Source organism: Piliocolobus tephrosceles, chromosome 2 (genome assembly GCF_002776525.5).
Source record: "Piliocolobus tephrosceles isolate RC106 chromosome 2, ASM277652v3, whole genome shotgun sequence".
NCBI classification, from domain to species: domain Eukaryota; kingdom Metazoa; phylum Chordata; class Mammalia; order Primates; family Cercopithecidae; genus Piliocolobus; species Piliocolobus tephrosceles.
The window spans coordinates 6,794,360-6,812,919 of NC_045435.1; the positions used below are offsets into that span (position 1 = coordinate 6,794,360).

Here is an 18,560-nt window from a genome sequence, read left to right on the forward strand (position 1 = left end):
ATCACATCATCACATCACAATCACATCACAATCACATCATAATCACATCATCACAATCACATCATCACATCATCACATCACAATCACATCACATCACAATCACATCACATCATCACATCACATCATCACATCACAATCACATCACAATCACATCACATCACAATCACATCACAATCACATCATATCACAATCACATCATCACATCACAATCACATCACATCACATCATCACATCACATCACAATCACATCACCATCACCATCACCATCACCATCACCATCACCATCACTATCACTATCACATTACCCTGGCCTCCTTTCCTGCTTTCCTCTTCTACTTTTTTTGTTTTGTTTTGTTTTGTTTTGAGACAGAGTCTCGCTTTGTCACCCAGGCTGGAGTGCAGTGGCGTGATCTCGGCTCACTGCAAGCTCCGCCTCCCAGGTTCACGCCGTTCTCCTGCCTCAGCCTCAGACTAGCTAGGACTACAGGCACCCACCACCACGCCCGGCTAATTTTGTTGTATTTTTAGTAGAGACGGGGTTTCACCGTGTTAGCCAGGATGGTCTCAATCTCCTGACCTCGTGATCCCACCCGCCTTGGCCTCCCAAAGTGCTGGGATTACAGGTGTGAGCCATCACACCCAGCCTCCTCTTCTACTTTTAAGGGCCCTTGTGATTGTAGTAAGTTCATCTGGATAATCCAGGATACTTTCCCTATTTTAAAATCAGCTGATTAGCAATTGTAATTCCATCTGCAACCTCAATTCTCCCTTGTCTCGCAACCATCTTCACAGGTTCTGGGGATTAGGATATAAGCAAGCTTTGTTGGAGCATTATCCTGTCTGCCACAAGCTGTATGTTTAAAATTTGCATCTCTATTCATTTCCCTTTCTGGTATCAGTTTACTGTGCGATAAATCTCAACTCTGCTCATCTGTAATAGGTGTATTTTTCACAGATATGCTGTAGCGGTTTAGTGTATTTGTAACTGTAAAGTGATGAATTAAAGTCCCTTGAGTACAAAGTGCTATACAAGAGCAAAGAATCTTTATTTCTTCATGGTGGGAAAAAAAAAAAAAAAAAGCATCACTTACAGCTCCTGCTCTTACTTTCTTTTGTAATAGGTAGTGGTATGTTTTTCAGTTGCATGGAACTACACCCAAACACAGTGAATTACCCTCAGTTTCAAAGCAAATATTAAGTACAGCCTTGTCTGACACATTTCATTTGTTTAATGATATGTTTACCATCATTTTTCATTTTACCATTGAATTGAGAAGCTGTCGATTATTCAGAAATATTCAAGCTAACATTTAGTGACCTGAGGACTAGCACGTCCACTAAGTAATCATTTATAACCATTTTTTACATTTATTTTTAATATCTATTATCTTTCTATTAAGTATTGACAGAGATGTTTTCAAGTCACTGGTTTTCCATGCAAAAGAAAACAAAACCCTCCTTTTGCCATTTTGAAATTAACATTCATATGAAATTTCTGTCCAAATTTATCTAAGATTATACTAGATTAGCGGGGCAGTAGGAAAAATACCATTTCCCAGGTGGTTATTAATAAATATTAATGGGCTCCAGAGCCCTGCAATGACGTGATAAAACATGATTCACATTTCATAGATCCTCTAAGTTCCTATGTCTTTTTCTCGCTCACATCATGAATGTTCTCACTCCTGGTTAACATTTTAAGTTTTTGCTGCTTTCTTTTATGGTCAGCTGCTAGTAATTTTGCTAATGTCTCATTAGCTGAGAACTTTCTCAGCGTTGACCTTTAAAGACTCATACTTAATGATGATCCGTTGACATCAGCCATCAGTTATGTGGTGCACGTTGAAGAATTAGTATCCTTCCTGCAGAAAAGGCTTAAGTGTAAAAATATATGTTCACGATGGCAAATTCCAATTGAAGAGTTTGTCTTCCAACCAGGTGTTAGGACTCCAAAGGGACTAATGGAGTGCAAATGTTTTAACTCTCGTGTTCTCACAGCTGCTAATCCTCACACTCATTTCCCTAAGGGAGCGCATTTCTCACACTCAGCACGGGCCTCTGAGTCACTATCTTGCCTGTAACTCCTCCCAAGTGATGCCAGCTCTAGTGAGGAAAAGGTTACAGTGCCAATGCTCTAAGCTGAAAAATGTCCCAGACGAGGATGCTAAAGTCTGTGTTCTAGGAAAGATCAGCCTTCACCTGAGAGGCAGCATGATGTGGGGAAAGAATACCTACTTACTTTTGAGTCAGACAGACCTAGGTTCAAATTCAACACAACTCATTGTGGAATAGTTGTGGGTAAGTAGTTTAAATTATCTCAATTTTACTTTTCTCATTTATAAAATAGAGAATAATCTTTCAGAAGCATTGTAAAGACTATGGCTGACTCATATAATGGAGCTAATGTAGGCTGGGTGTGGTGGCTTACGCCTGTAATCCCAGCACTTTGAGATGCCGAGGCGGGTGGATCATTAGGTCAGGAGTTCAAGACCAGCCTGGCCAAGATGGTGAAACCCTGTCGCTACAAAAAAATACAAAAATTAGCCGGGTGTGGTGGCGGGCGCCCGTAATCCCAACTACTCAGGAGGCTGAGGCAGAAAATTGCTTGAACCCAGGAGGCAGAGGTTGCAGTGAGCCAAGATCACGCCACTGCACTCCAGCCTGGGAGTCAGAGCAAGACTCCATCTCAAAAAAAAAAACATTAAATTTTAAAAAAAGAAGCTAATATAGACTGTAGCACAGAGTAAGCATGTTTTGTAAATTTTGTCAGTTGCTGTTATAACAAGCAGAGTGGCTTTGGATAATTTACCTCACACTTCTGAACTTTGTTTGTCTCAATTGCTAATAATTATTGGGTTAACTCTCCACTAAAGTTCTGGCCAGCTCTAAGAGGTTAGTGCCTAGGTTGAAAAAGCTTGGTCTAAGTGGCAGTTTTGTGGTTTTGTTTTATATTTGGGGGTGGGAGATAGGGTTGGTAAAACTGCAGAGGTAGATTGTTTTAGCAGAGCTGTTAGTCACTGAAAGGTAGCCTTGCCCATCTATCATACCCGAGTATGTTTTCTCATCAGGGTCAACACTCAAAACGAGATTAAAAAACAAAACAAGCAAAATCTGAGATGATAACACAGTAGCTGGTGCGCGCACACACAGCTCTCTCTCAAAGTCATTATTATCTCTAAGTTATCGAGGGTATTCTGTGTCAAAGCTGACTGTTTTGTGCCTTTGGTGAAGAGAGTCGTCAGGTGCCTCTTACAATTCCTTAGCTGTTGCCTCCAAAGAAAAATATGGTGACTCCCCCAAAAATATATACCTGAAAAAGTCTGTTAGCTCTAGATCTCACTTTTTCAATCTCTTATTCAAATAAAGCAATTTTTAGCAAGAATTTTGACCTGTCCTATTAAACAAATAAAAATAAGTGCATGACCCTTTAATTTACTTAACTGATGGCAATTCTATCTCAGTGCATTTGGGCTAAAATTCAACAATCAGTTTCTTATTTTGAAGTTTTTCACTTTCTTTGTTTCACAGTGAAACATTTTCAAAAATTCAAAAGTAAAGTTTACGATTGATCAGATATGAATCAGTATAAATTGTATGCTTATAAATGGTAATTCAATTTATATTTCTGTAGGTTATTAGTACCATTTACAAGGTTAACCCTTAATTTTTATATTTGTATAGACGGCAAGAGGAAATGCACAATTTTTCCTCTTTTATCATGTCAACCCTTAGAATTTCAGTTGTTCCCTTCTACTTCTCTATCATAAAAATGTTTAAGATTGCTCTATTTTATGAAAGTGGGATGAAATATAAAATAATAGAGATTGATACTGTTTATTACAGTGAAAGATAACTATCATATAAAATAATAGAGATTGATACTGTTTATTACAGTGAAAGATAACTATCATATAAAATAATAGAGATTGATACTGTTTATTACAGTGAAAGATAACTATCACAAGTGGTTATGCATTCATTGAAGAAAAACCAGAAATAGGGGTTGAAAATAACTGAAGGAACTACATAAGGAATATAAAGAAGCTGAAAAAAATAACGTATGGAAAAAGAAGCAGGATAAACCAATAGAAGGAAATGATGTAGTGCCATCATTGAAGCCGGCTGAGCCTTCTCTTCCTGGTGGAGTCCTTAGACGGCAAGAGGCTTCGAAGGCAGGGAGCAAGGCAGCTGCCATGAGTGGATATCAGACTCCTGATACCGATGCAAGATGGCGGTTATGCAGGGATAGGTAGTATTATTAGTTCTCTTTTACCCAGAAGGAGGTTGAAGCTCCAAGAGTTTTAAACTTCCTAAGCCTACTCAGCTGGTATATGGCAGGTACAGGGTTTGAAGCTGGGAAGTCTGAGCTCTGAACCGCTGTATTCTACTGCCTCTCAGAACTTAGGGAACTTTATCTGTTCTACAGGACAAAGGTCATAAGTTCCTGATGTGTTGCTTCTATAATGTCCTGTATAAAATGGTTAAAAAGTGGGTGGGGAGATGTATTATGGGTACCTCCTCATTAAGGTATAAATAAAATAGTAAGGCACTCATTTCATCCTCAAAACTTGTTCTCTCCTGCCCTTCCTCCACCACCACCATCTCTGCTTATTATGTGCTGCCCATCCGTCAAGTCCTACTTTATCTACTGTACACAAGGCCATTTCTGGCCAGGATAGACATTTCAGTCCCTCTCCATGAATATCCTGGAGACTTAGCATTTGCTTTTATCATTCTTCAGGTTAATCAATTGCTATTTGTCTTTATTTTTGTGTGTCTTGACTGCCTCTACACCACCCAAGTAGAAAACTCCCAGGAGCTGAGGATCCTAGGAACCTTAGATTTCTTTTTACCCTCAATGTTGTCATTGATTTCAGAAACACGGTAAATGAATGGATGGGTGGATGGGGGGATTAATAAATGGGAAAGAGGAAAAGACCCAAAAAGTCTGAAAGAGCTGTGGGTACCATTTAAGATAGATTTTTCTCTTTTAAAATTATTTTCAAAATGTCATCTAATTCTTAGTTACTTCTTTGGAAATAGATTTACCACTTGGGAAGTATTTGGCTTTAAATCTTCAAGATGAGTCCAAATTTATCATTAAAAAAAACAGGAATCAAAGAATCATTTGATTTTTTTTTTCCTCCAAGGCACAAAATTTACCAGAACTTAAGCTTCAAAGGGAATTTTTAAAGAAATTCGCCTAATAGGTATCAATTTCTTAATAAATGTATACCATTTCTTAAACAATTCATCAGTTTATACCAGAAAGCCATTGTATGATAAGAGATGACCATTTCCTCCTGTTTTGGTAAGGAAAACATCTTTTCAAAGTCCTGTTTTTTTCTACTGGATTCAAGTACAATGTTTTCATGGTCTGCTTGACTTCATCAAATGATAAACTGTCGCCAAGTCTATCTTTTTCTGGAAATACAATACAAAAATTCACAGTATTTTAATATAAAGCACATTTTTTTCAAATGAATTACACAATGCACTGAGATCAAAATCTAAATTTAAAAAGTCATTCTCAATTATAACCAAAAGAGTGTCCCCGAATGGTGAATGGCTCTTTTTGTCATGCGCCAAAAAGACATATGGTCCCAGATTCATTGCAAAAGTCTTGTTATGGAGAAGGGGTCTTAAGTGGAAAGACAGCTGCCAGTAAAAGGATATTAAAGGGTTATCTGGAATAGATGTATAAGATAGCATTTAAACTCTAGCATTTTCTTTTACATTTCAAAACCAAGGAACGTGGTCACATCAACTTTCCTGATTATCCACATATTATTTTCCTTTAAATATTTTCCATTCCATGGACATTCAGTGCTCTCTGACACCTGTGGGTCATACCAAGTGCTATGCCATGAAGGCCAGCATTAGGTTATACTCTTCCGTATTGTTCCCCAATTATTTTTGTCATGTGTGCGTTTCTTCTGTGTCATGTCTCACCAGCAAAATAGTAAGCTCCTGAGGACCAGAGCTGAGTCTCACCTTCCCTGATGGGCTCCACAATCAGGGTGAATATATTCACAGCTGTAATAGCTGGCTACCCAGAGTTTGCTAGGGAAGGCTCCTTGCCCAAATAGCAAGTCCCTAGCTGCCTATAGTAAAAATATCCAGGAGAAAAAAATTATTCAACTGGGGTAAAGCGTTGGCTCTACCCTATTAGTAAAGTAACTATATACCCTATTTTATCTGGCATAGTTATGGTTGACACCTGCTGTTCGGATATAATTAATTGTGCTCCCTTACTTTCAATAGTACCCCAGTTTAGTTGAAAAATCTATAGGCAATCTACATATGGGAGAAAGCCTAGAAGTCTTAGCATGGTCCCCAGATATTTCACAATCTGATCCCGAGGTAATAGCCAGCCTTTTCTCTGCCACTGGGGATGCTCTGCATCAAGAAGAGACAAAATCAAGGGTTGGAGGGTTTGCCACAGGTTTGCCACTGCTGTGTTCTCTTCTCCAGGCTGGGCACATAGATGGTCAAATGCTGGAGTGGCAGTTCTTATCAACCTGTTAGCTGATGATTTAATATTTTTGAGCACTTACAATGTGCTGGGCTAAGGGCTTTATGGAAATGGGTTATTAAATCCTTACAGCAACCCCATGAAGCAGGTACTATTAGCATTCTCTTTGTCCCACTGAAGACAGTTCCCAAGAGGTTAAGAAATCTACAAGTCACAGGCTGACTCCTGAGCCTGTATATCTGAACACCACGCCAAAGTGCTTTTCTCCATGGCCTCTAAGTGTTCTGGTAATTTTGAACTCAATGTTAAAAACTCATCTTGTATAAATTATTCCTGACTCCCCACTCCTACATGGAAAAGCTGACAAGAACATCTAAAAAGAAAGAAAAACCTTTGCTAATTTGAAGGCTTTGACTTTGGATACTCTCTGAGAGCTAATGTGACCTGGCTTTATAAATTGAAAGAAAAATATCCAAAGTCCTGATAAAGAAAAATATCCAAACGCACTTCCTGTGGCGATAACATGAACAAAGTGGTGAATTCACTGGAAAATGCGTGTGTGGGAATGTACAGTCTCTACTTTAAAATCAAGCCCTTGCCAAGGCTTAAACCAGTTAACAGACAACACTCTACACTGAACTTCTCCATGGGATACACATATAAAACACGGGCAAGGAAAAAGCTACAGGCAATAAAGCCAACAACTGTAATGCCTAACAGGTCTGCTAAACTAGGAACGGATGTGGCAAGTGGGTAAGGGAAATAGTTTTTAAACATTTGTGGTGTCGGGGAGAGAGTTTGCCAGAGCATGCGAGTGAAACGGGGTTAGTCTGGGACAGTGGCTGACGGAGATGCTCCCGACTCTATCCCAGGAGCACAGGAAATGAAATGACCTGGAACCTCAGCGTTGTGGTCAGTGTGCAGGCGCTGGAAGTGGAAGGGTCGGGGCTGGCTTCACAGTCAGATGACCAGTGCACTTAGAGGACCTTGCATTCTGGGTTTAATGCCCTGCTTTCACTGTCATGAATTCTTAATTCATCTTTCCATTTTATTTTGTAAGTGAGGTCCTATCAGACAACAGAGCAGGCGCAGAGGGCTTGGAGCCTGGGTTTCTGTGCTTGGCCTCCCAGCCCCTCCCCCAGTTTGATTCTCTACTGTCATGTCCTCCAGTCTTGGTGTCCCTGCTGCTTGGCTGCCTTCCACTTCCCATCCCTATTTCAGCGACATCAGCTGCCCTCCACCTCCAGCAGGGACTTGGGTGTGCACACCTCCGTGATGACATCTGGCAGGGCATGGCAGTAGCAGTCCTTGAAGTGTCTGGCAGTGCCACTGTGCGTTAAGTAGGGCATTTGGTGGGGGCAAGCCTCCCTCTCACCTGCTTCAGGTACACAGTATGTCCCAGTGCAGAAATGGCAATCCTTTGGGGGTCTATGAATTGGGGTGGCAGACCTGTGGGGAAAGGAGATTGACTTTTCTCCCCTGGGAGGTGGGTTGGAGGATAAGGGTAAAGCACTTTGGTCTTGATCCTGGGACTGCTGCTGGAGGGAGATAGTAAGTGCAGGGGGAAGGGAGTGGGCTGAGGGTCTGCGCCCACCTGCAAAGTGTAATATTAAATAGCAGAGAAACATGATGATGGGCCAAGACAGAGATGGTGGAAGAAAGTACAAGTTGAATGTTGTGCCTTCAATGGCACTCTTTTTAGGGTCCTACCTTTCGATTTTGCATCCGACCCTGGAAATTATATAGTCAGCCTTGGGTGAAATGCATACTTTTAATAGCATTGGCTCCCCAACTCTCACAGAATGAAAGTAAAACTGAGAAAACCTCCAATAATGTCTTCCTCAATGGATTGTCTTTAAAATAACCCTCTGTTTAGAAAAAGTACATGCATTTTTTTCTTCCAGACAACCTTAGAAAGCTGTAAATGGTGACCAAGTATGGCAGAGCCATTGGGAGTACACATTACTGGAAAGAGATGCCCTCTTTCCCCCTGCTTGTCTTCCTCCCATACTCCTTTCCCCACATCCTCTCTTCCAGTCAATGTCGCACTCCCATTTTGTATGTAGAGGCTCCACTCACGCTCTACAGCGGGCCAATGAGGGGCTGCTTCTCACTGCTGTTACTCAATTCCAAACAATTCTGAGCAACCCCTCTTGTGACAACATCTGCACCAACATGAGCTGTAGGCTCCCTTCAGAACAGGCCTGTGAACGTTCAGGAATCCTAGCAGTGGCTGCTGTACCTAGTCATTTTTGCATTGTTGCTCTGCGGTACGGCTGGCTGCACTTCTGTGAGAAGCTTAACCTTCAGTATGAGCTCAGCCTGCCAGGGGCCTGGTCCTGCAGACTACATCTTAAAGAGTGAGAGAAGCCAGAATTCTCTAAGCCATGGGGCATAACAGAGTGTTCTGTCAAACTGGGTGTGGGTTCATTATTCAACAGATCTTGCAATGTTTAATGGAAATAATTACTGAATAGTTTAGGATTTGCTTTAAAATTTGCTCTCCAATTATTTTTCAGGCAAAGGAGGAAAAAGTTTTTTGTTCCACATGAAAACATATACTTTTTCTGAGAAAAAAAAAAAACAGTACCACAAATAGGACTTATTAAAGATGGATTGTTTGATTACTCACTTTTCAAAAAATATTTGTTTGCGCTGATTGTGCTATTTCCCAACCCTCTAATTATTTTTTCCTTTTCTGCCTGCAAAGCCTCAGGCTTCATTCATCTTTATTCTAGCCCCAGGCATTAAAGGGGCAAAAGAGCAGATTCATTCATTCTCTCAGAACATGTTTATTGAGCAATTACTATGTTTCCAGGTTTAGAGGTACATGCATAAACCGAGCATGAACTGAAAGCCTGGCCCACATCCAGAGTGATCCTCAGCCTCTTATGGCTTTCTTTAGAAGCTTAGGAATACTCTAAAAGGTGGAGGACTTATGTTACTTTGTGATGCTCCATAATTCTATAGACATTCTTTTTTATGTTTAAGGGCAATGTGCTAGTAATCTACTGAGTGATGTATTAAAAATTAACACTGCATGTTAATTTAGTCAATTATATTGTATGTATTGTATTAATGTAGTAAAGTTGGTACAGCACTGACATTACTTATGCTACTCTGTATTCTACTTGAGCTTCAAGCTACCATGAAATTTTGCCAAGCTACAACTTAGCACATGCCCAAGCAGACAGCAGGATTTCCCCAATTTTCTAGAAAAATACCCATCAGTGTTTTTCCGGAAGTGACGTCCTCCTTCCTGAAAGAACATTAGTGATGTTCTTGAGTTGGTCCAGACTTTCAGTTGCTGCTGTTCTGGCCTTTTCATATGTAATTATTTCAGGGTCACTTAATTGTCATGGATGGGTGGGTTTTCTGTAGTCGTTATTGATTCTGTCCTGTGGAGTGATGGCATCAACAATATTGGAGCCTATCTTTTTCCAGCAATGGTCTTCAGGGTGAATGTGGACTACAGTTTAGTTATGAATCATTGTTGTACCCCATTACTGAAACCAGTTTGCTGGTGTGGTGTCAATTTGGTTTTATTACTCAGTTCTTTGTCACTGGAGTAGGACAATGGGCGGGGTGGGTGGGGCGCAAAGTTGGTCCCCCTGCTGAAACTTAGAACTACTGGTAAGTAGCCTTCAATAAGTGACGAGACAACAGCATTCTACTCTTTTTACATTCCACTCCCCACAGGCCTGCCAGCCTCTGCCTAGACTGACTTCTTCAGTGGGGTTACCCTCTCCCTTCTCCCCTTCATCTACTAACAAGCCACAGGGGACCCATCTATAGCAGGGGCAAAGGCAGCTGACAGCCACAGAGCCACAGAGCCTAGGGTGCTGGTGAGCTGTTTGTGTACCTGTTCCACGGCCACACTTAGGAGGTCCCTTTTTTGAGAACTGACTAGTGGGTGAGTGGAACTCCCTGCTGGAGCTTAAAAGATAGCAATATTTCTCAAGGGTGTTTTTCAGGCAGACATTACTCAGGGTTAGTGTTGATGAAATGCAGTACAGGAGCTGTCGGCCAAATGTCAAGAGCTAGAGGATGCTTAAATTCAGATTATACACGCTCAGGTCTGAATATAGCTAAATGTGGCATGTGGACACTTATAGATGCAAATAAGAATCGACAATATTTCCCTTATGGAGATTTCCATGGGCATAGTTTTTTTTGTTTGTTTTTTGTTTTTCTTTTTTTAATTCTGTGGCTGATTTTATTCTTATTAGAGTCTCATGATGTGCCTCACTGGCTTCTAATAAAAGTAGTTACCTTATTTCATCAAATTCGAAAGCATCTTTAACTGTAAATCAGTCTGCTATTTTATATAAAACTAAGAAACAATAAAGTTGCTAATTAATGGTACTGCTCTTGCATCCCTTGAGGCTTTTATTTTATACTTATGGAAAGAGCTTCCTTTGACTCATTGATGCATACATTTTTATGTTGTCTGTTCTTTTTACAAAAGAGATCATTTCCTTTTCTGTAAACTAGTTTAGAAGCATTTTAGATTAATGAAGTTGTGAAGATAGGTGTTGTGTAGCCTGGGGCGGCGGCAGCATGGAGGGTAAGAGCAGGTGCTCAGCACGGAGGGTAAGAGCAGGTGCTCTCGGGCTATGTGTTGACCAGCTTGCCTCACACCACCCCAGCACGGTTTGTGACATGGAAGGTTTTCTTTTTGAGGAAGTAAAAGGTGAAGCCAAGAATAGCATTACTGATTCCCAAATGGATGATGTTGAAGTTGTTCATACAACTGACATTCAGAAATATATTCCATGCTTTTTTTAGCTTTTATAATTCCTCAAGTGAAGTAAATGAGCAAGCCGTGAAGAAAATATTCTCCAACATCAAAAAGAATGTAATAGGTTGGTATAAATTCCATCGTCATTCAGATCAGATCATGATGTTTATACAGAGGCTGCTTCACAAAAACTTGCAGGAGCATTTTTCAAACCAATCACTTGTTTTTCTACTATTAACACCAAGTATAATAACAGAAAACCGTTCTACTCATTGACTGAAATATGCCTTATATAAACCTCAAAAAGGACTTTTTCACAGGGTACCTTTAGCAGTTGCCAGTCTGGGTATTTCTGAACAACTAGGTTATAAAATTGTATCAGGTTCCTGTATGTCCACTGGTTTTAGCCAAGCAGTAAAAACACACAGCTCTAAATTTTTTGAAGAAGATGGATCCTTAAAGGAGGTACATAAGATAAATTAAATGTATGCTTCATTACAAGAAGAATTAAACACTATATGCAAAAAAGTGGAAGACAGTGAACAAGCAATAAATAAACTAGTAAAGGATATAAACAGATTAAAACGAGAAACTGAAAAAAGGAGATGAGAGTAGATTCAGGCAGCAGGAGAGAAGAATGTCTAAAAAGATCCTCAGGGGAACGTTTTGCCTGGTCAAGCATTACGGACCTTTTATCCAGATACTGAATTTCTTCAATCACATGTTATGTCCTTAAAAACCAGACATGTTTCTAAGAGTAGCTGTAACTACAACCTCCACCTCGATGTAGTAGCCAATCTGACCTTAATGGTAGAACACACTGACATTCCTGAAGCTAGTCCAGCTAGTAGACCACAAATGATTAAGCATAAAGCCTTAGGCTTAGATGACAGATGACAATTCAAGAGATCACGGCAGTTAGAGATACAAGACAAACCTCTAAAACAGATACTGATAGTAGTTACCAAGAATAAGCATCCACAATGAACAGCCCAGAAACAGATGAAGAGATTGAGAAGATGAAGGGATCTAGTGAATATCCAGTCTCCTACATCTTGATCCTTTTAACCTAAAAGGATATATTTTTTAATTTGACTGATGGGTAAAGCCAAACATTTCTATTGTTTTTTCTATGTTGAGCTACTTGCGCTAATACAGATGAATTCATTTGTTTTTACTATGTTCCCCTGTTTGCAATAATCCACAGATTAAGTCTTGGCATGTTTAATTTATAAAGTACTTTTTTGAACATCAGATGCTTTTATTTCAAGATCTTTTTTCACATTTCACTAAGTTGTTGAGGGAAAAGCTTACACTGACACATTCTTTATCACAGGAAAAGTGAGGCTGGGCACAGTGGCTCACGCCTGTAATTCCAGCACTTAGGGAGGACAAGGCAGGAGAATTTATTGAGGCCAGGAGTTAGAGAGCAACCTGGGCAGCAAAGTGAGACCCATCTCTATTTAAAAAGGAAAAATAAATGGAAAAGCAAGAATAGAAAAGAAATAGAATTTATTTTCACAATGTGGAAAGAAATGCATATGAAAATTTACTTTTTATCTAAGTCATTAAAATTCTCCTAAAATGATAATTTGTTTTTTACTTTTTAAAAATTATACTTTAAGTTCTGGGGTACATGTGTGCAGAACATGCAGGTTTGTTACGTAGGTATACAAGTGCCATGGTAGTTTGCTGCACCCATCAACCCGTCATCTGCATTAGGTATTTTTCCTAATGTCATCCCTCCTCCCGCCCCTGACTTCTCAACAGGCCCTGGTGTGTGATGTTCCCCTCCCTGTGTCCATGTGTTCTCATTGTTCGACTCCCACTAATGAGCGAGAAGATGCAGTGTGTGGTTTTCTGTTCTTGTGTTAGATTGCTGAGAATGATGGTTTCCAGCATCATCCATGTCCCTGCAAAGGACATGAACTCACCTTTTTTTTTTACAGCTGCATAGTATTCCATGGTATATACGTGCCATGTTTTCTTTATCCAGTCTATCATTGATGGGCATTTGGGTTACTTCCAAGTCTTTGCTATTGTGATGTGTCTTTACAATAAACATACATGTGCATGTGTCTTTATAGTAGAATGATTTATAATTATTTTGGGTATATACCCAGTAATGGAATGGCTGGGTCAAATGGTATTTCTAGTTCTAGATCTTTGAGGAATCACCACACTGTCTTCCACAATGGTTGAACTAATTTATACTCCCACCAACAGTGTAAAAGTGTTCCTATTTCTCCACATCCTCTCCGGCATCTGTTGTTTCCTGACTTTTTAATGACTGCCATTCTACCTGGCATGAGATGTCATCTGATTGTGGTTTTGATTTGCATTTCTCTAATGACCAGTGATGAGCATTTTCTCATATGTTTGTTGGCTGCATAAATGTCTTCTTTTGAGAAATGTCTGTTCATATCCTTTGCCCACTTTTTGATGGGTTTTTTTTTTCTTGTAAATTTAAGTTATTTGTAGATTCTGGATATTAGCCCTTTGTCAGATGGATTACAAAAATTTTCTCCCATTCTGTAGGTTGCTGCCTGTTCACTCTGATTATAGTTTCTTTTGCTGTGCAGAAGCTCTTTAGTTTAATTAGATCCTATTTGTCTATTTTGGCTTGGGTTGCCATTGCTTTTGGTGTTTTAGTCATGAAGTCTTTGCCCATGCCTATGTCCTGAATGGTATTGCCTAGGATTTCTTCTAGGGTTTTTCTGGTTTTAGGTCTTACATTTATGTCTTTAATCCATCTTGAGTGAATTTTCATATAAGGTGTAAGGAAGGGATTCAGTTTCAGCTTTCTGTATGTGGCTAGCCAGTATTCCCAACACCATTTATTAAATAGAGAATCCTTTCCCCATTGCTTGTTTTTGTCAGATTTGTCAAAGATCAGATGGTTGTAGATGCGTGGTGTTATTTCTGAGGCCTCTGTTTTGTTTCATTGGTCTATATCTCTGTTTTGGTACCAGTACCATGCTGTTTTGGTGACTATAGCCTTGTAGTATAGTTTGAAGTCAGGTAGTGTGATGCCTCCAGCTTTGTTACTTTTACTTAGGATTGTCTTGACTATGCAGGCTCTTTTTTGGTTCCATATGAAATTGAAAGTAGTTTTTTCCAATTCTGTGAAGAAAGTCAATGGTAGTTTGATGGGGATGGCATTGAATCTATAAATTACCTTGGGCAGTATGGCCATTTTCATGATATTGATTCTTCCTATCCATGAGCATGGAATGTTTTCTCATTTGTTTGTGTCCTCTCCTATTTCCTTGAGCAGAGGTTTGTAGTTCTTCTTGAAGAAGTCCTTCACATTCCTTATAAATTGGATTCCTAGTTATTTTATTCTCTTTATAGCAATTGTGAATGGGAGTTCACTCATTATTTGGCTTGCTGTTTGTCTGTTATTGGTGTATAGAAATAATGGGAAATTCAACTCAGTTATCAATAGTCTTGTTGTTTTTTTCACCCAGTATCATTCTCGGTGCCAGCAAGGGTCTTGCGTGTTTAGTAAAGGAGGATCATACATTTGATTTAGATGTTTTAAGATATATTTTATAAGAAAGTATTCCACTGAATTCTTATTTATTCAGAATTTGTATTGTATATTTTCAAATGACTTTTCAGCACCTGTGGAAATAGGCTTACTTTTTTTTTTTTTTTTTTTTTTTTTTTTTTTTTTTTTTTGAGACAGAGTCTTTGCTCTGTCATCCAGGCTGGAATGCAGTGGCAAAATCTCAGCTCACTGCAAGCTCCGCCTCCAGGGTTCACACCAGTCTCCTGCCTCAGCCTCCCGAGTAGCTGGGACTACAGGCACCCACCACCACACCCTGCTAATTTTTGTATTTTTTAGTAGAAATGAGGTTTCCCTGTGTTAGCCAGGGTGGTCTTGATCTCCTGACTTCGTGATCCTCCCGCCTCAGCCTCCCAAATGCTGGGATTACAAGCGTGAGCTACCACGCCCAGCCTTTTTTTCCCTTTATGTTACATTCCTGGGATAAACTATACGTGGTAATAATTTATTATTGTATTATGTGCTGCTGCATCCAGATTCTGCCTGTCAGTGTATTTTTAGGGTTTTTTTGCATCAATATTTATGAATGAGTTTGGTTTGTAATGTTTATTGTGAAATGCTTGCATTTTGCAACCTAATGATCCTTACTGTAAAGATTTTTTGAACATTTTCCTCTCTTGTAATATATCCTTAGACTTTGTAGAACACAAACTCTGCTTTCTAGAAATCACTATCATTACTAATACTTAATTCATACTTTTTGTGTTTGACATTGTTACAGTGTTTTTTTTGTTTTGTTTTGTTTTTGTTTTTCTAAGACAAGGTCTCACTGTCACCCAGGTTGAAGTACAGTGATGCAATCTCAGCTCACTGCAACCTCTGCCTCATGGGCTCAAGCAGTCCTCCCACCTCAGCCTCCTGAGTAGCTAATACTACAGGTGCCCATCACCATGCATGGATAATTTTTGTATTTTTTGTAGAGATGGGGTTTCACCGTGTTGCCCAAGCTAGTCTCAAACTCCTAAGCCCAAGCGATCCCGCTACCTTGGCCTCCCAAAGTGCTGGGATTACAGGCTGAGCCACCATGCCTGGACTTTGTTACAACTTTCATTATCTTTAAGAACCTTATGAAACTAGGTATGATTTTTCCTACTTTGCAGGAAACTGAGGTACACAGAGGTTAAGTACTTTGACTTATACTAGCATGTAGTTGCACAGGATTTAATCTGTTTCCAGAGTCTGTGCTCTTATGTCCAGAAATTGTTAAACGTGGCAAGGGCCTTTTTCAGACCCCCTTACCTAATTTCTTTTAGGATTATCTTGGTTTATTTCATGCTGCTTTTGTGGACACTTTAATGGCAGAAACTTTGCATGCAGAACTAAGCTTCCCTGTGACGACATTCTGAAGCAGTGAGGCTTGTAATATAGGCGTCCTCTAATGGGAGCAGACCCAAAATGTGAAAATTGGGATTTATCAAACTGCAATTATGAGAGTATTACTGAAAAATCCGGTAATTAACAAAATATTTCAACAGTAGATTTCCTTAAGCAGTAAACTGCCCCTGTCCTCCACCATAGGGCATTCAAAATATTAAGCAAATTAGATTTAATTAGTCTGCAACATTGTATAGAATTAAACATTGGAAATGGAAACTGTGTTAAGGTAACTGCATTCTCTGCAACTTTTCCTAAATTGTCATTTTAATTATATCTTTCTAAATGAAGTAATACATATTGGCAGAATTCCAGTCTACAATATATTTATTTCCAGGCTACTGTAAATCCGCAAAGAATTTTATTGTACAGAAAAGAAATAGAACTCCTATTTTTTTTTTTTTTTTGAGACGGAATCTGGCTCTGTTGCCCAGGCTGGAGTGCAGTGGCGCGATCTCAGATCACTGCAAGCTCCGAGAAATCCTATTCTTTAGTTTTATTTTTCCACACCTGTGTCCCCAGTAGCACACAAAGACTCCCAAACTATGTGTATGTTGGAAATATTTAATGAGCAGTGAGAGCCAACACATGCACCCAGGTAACGACATTTGTTCCAATTTGTGATTGGCTGTAACAGCCTATGCTTTATGCAAAGTAACTGTGATCATAACAAAAGGTATTTTTAAATTGTTCATATAACCGTATGTCTTGGATCATGGTACTATCTTTGGCTTCTGTATATGTTACTTTTCTAGTGTTTCAGATCTTTTTATAAAAACCTCTACACATTAGGCATAATTAATCCATATCAAGGAAGAATCTAAAAGGTTAACTCTAAGAGACTGCTAGAGTGAGAACAATTTAGGAAAACTAGGGGTTTTGTTTTCTAAAAGTGAATTCCTGAGATTTATTTAAAAAGTATTTTGTAGACTTGATTAAGATAGTTACATAACTTGCAGGGCCAAGAACATAATAAAAATGCAGGTCCCCTGGTTTAAAAACATGAAAAAAATTGTTGTTAAAGATACTAAATATAAAGCTTTTTCCTTTTTGTGGTTTCTCATTTTGTCATAATTTTATTTATTTATTTTATTTACTATTTGATGTCTTAGTAAATAAAAAATTAAAATTATTTGCATGAAGTTTACTTTGTATCTTTATATTGTTCAATCCCAGGTTTAAATGCAAATGTAAGAGCCTTTAACTCCTAAGTGAAATTACTGAAATTGCACAATTCAAATTTTACAATTTATACATGTGTATTTTGCATATGTATTTTGTTCCTACCAGAATAGTGGAAATGCTGCACAAAACAAATTCAGCTGTTTATTTCACTTCTTGATATGTGCACATTCTACCAACACTCTTCTTTCAACTTATTTCTGAATGAGGAAGAGTTGGAAAAAACAAACAAACAAACAAAACTATGGGTTTCCCTCTCTTTCCCTTTTCTCCTTTATCATTTGCAGCATAAGTGGTTGGCTAATGCATGAGTAAGAAAGGATATGATAGTTTCTTGGTCATTGGTACCTTAAAGTGCCATTGCCTTCTTTCTGCATCTAAAGCAAGTTCTGGTTTGAATGGAAAGTACGGCCTCTCACAGCTCTGGGTGTCCCCCTCCTTACCTTTTTACTGAATGGTAAATGTGACATACTTACCTTGTTCTACCTTTAAGTCTTGCTGAACTCCCACACATCATGGTTCCTTTGGAATTATATGATGATGGATTCCTCCAATGCCTTAAATGAGTGAGGAGGCTAGAAAATGCAGACATGTTTATTGCTTCTGTTTCCCCCACTCACATGCACGCTCTATTGTCCCGTCCGACTTCCCTTACAGAACACAAGTTCAAAGATAAAGGTATTAAGAATGTCAAGATAGTGACAGCAGGACCTTAAGCATGGGGCCCTTCTGAGCATGGGGCTCCATGTGACTGTATATCCCACATGCCCATGAAATCAACCCTGCCCCAGTTACCTCATCTACAAATTGAGGTGATAATAGTAGTGCCAGGTAGGATTGCCATGAGGGAGTAATTAAGTTATGAATATAAGGTTCTCAATCTAGTATCCTGCACATAGAAAGCACTCAGTACATGGTAGTTTATTGCTGTATATCTCAAAGAAAATCAGGAAATGGTTATTGTATTCCTACTAGGAAACTTGTTTATTTGATTTGGGTCCAGCATTCCTTATATGAACCTCACTAAGCAAGACGTGCTTTCAGACACACGAGACTGGAACAGAATGAATGCTCCTTTATCTGTGTGGTGGGCAGAAGGCAACTGTACAATAATGAGGCAAAGGTCTGAGGTGAGTTCATCAGGCTGCCTGAGTTAATTTATTCCGTGGTAATTACTGGAGCAGGTTATAGCCAATAGTGCTATGTAAGGTGTCCTG

The 18,560-nt window shown here is 39.2% G+C and overlaps 1 protein-coding gene and 1 pseudogene across 10 annotated transcripts in view; both read left to right on the top strand.

Moving 5' to 3' along the window:
• Positions 1-18,560, top strand: part of ABI3BP (ABI family member 3 binding protein) — a 251,566-nt gene that overhangs the window by 72,663 nt on the left and 160,343 nt on the right. The window lies entirely within an intron of this gene.
• On the top strand, positions 11,036-12,289 carry LOC111541706 (annotated as a pseudogene).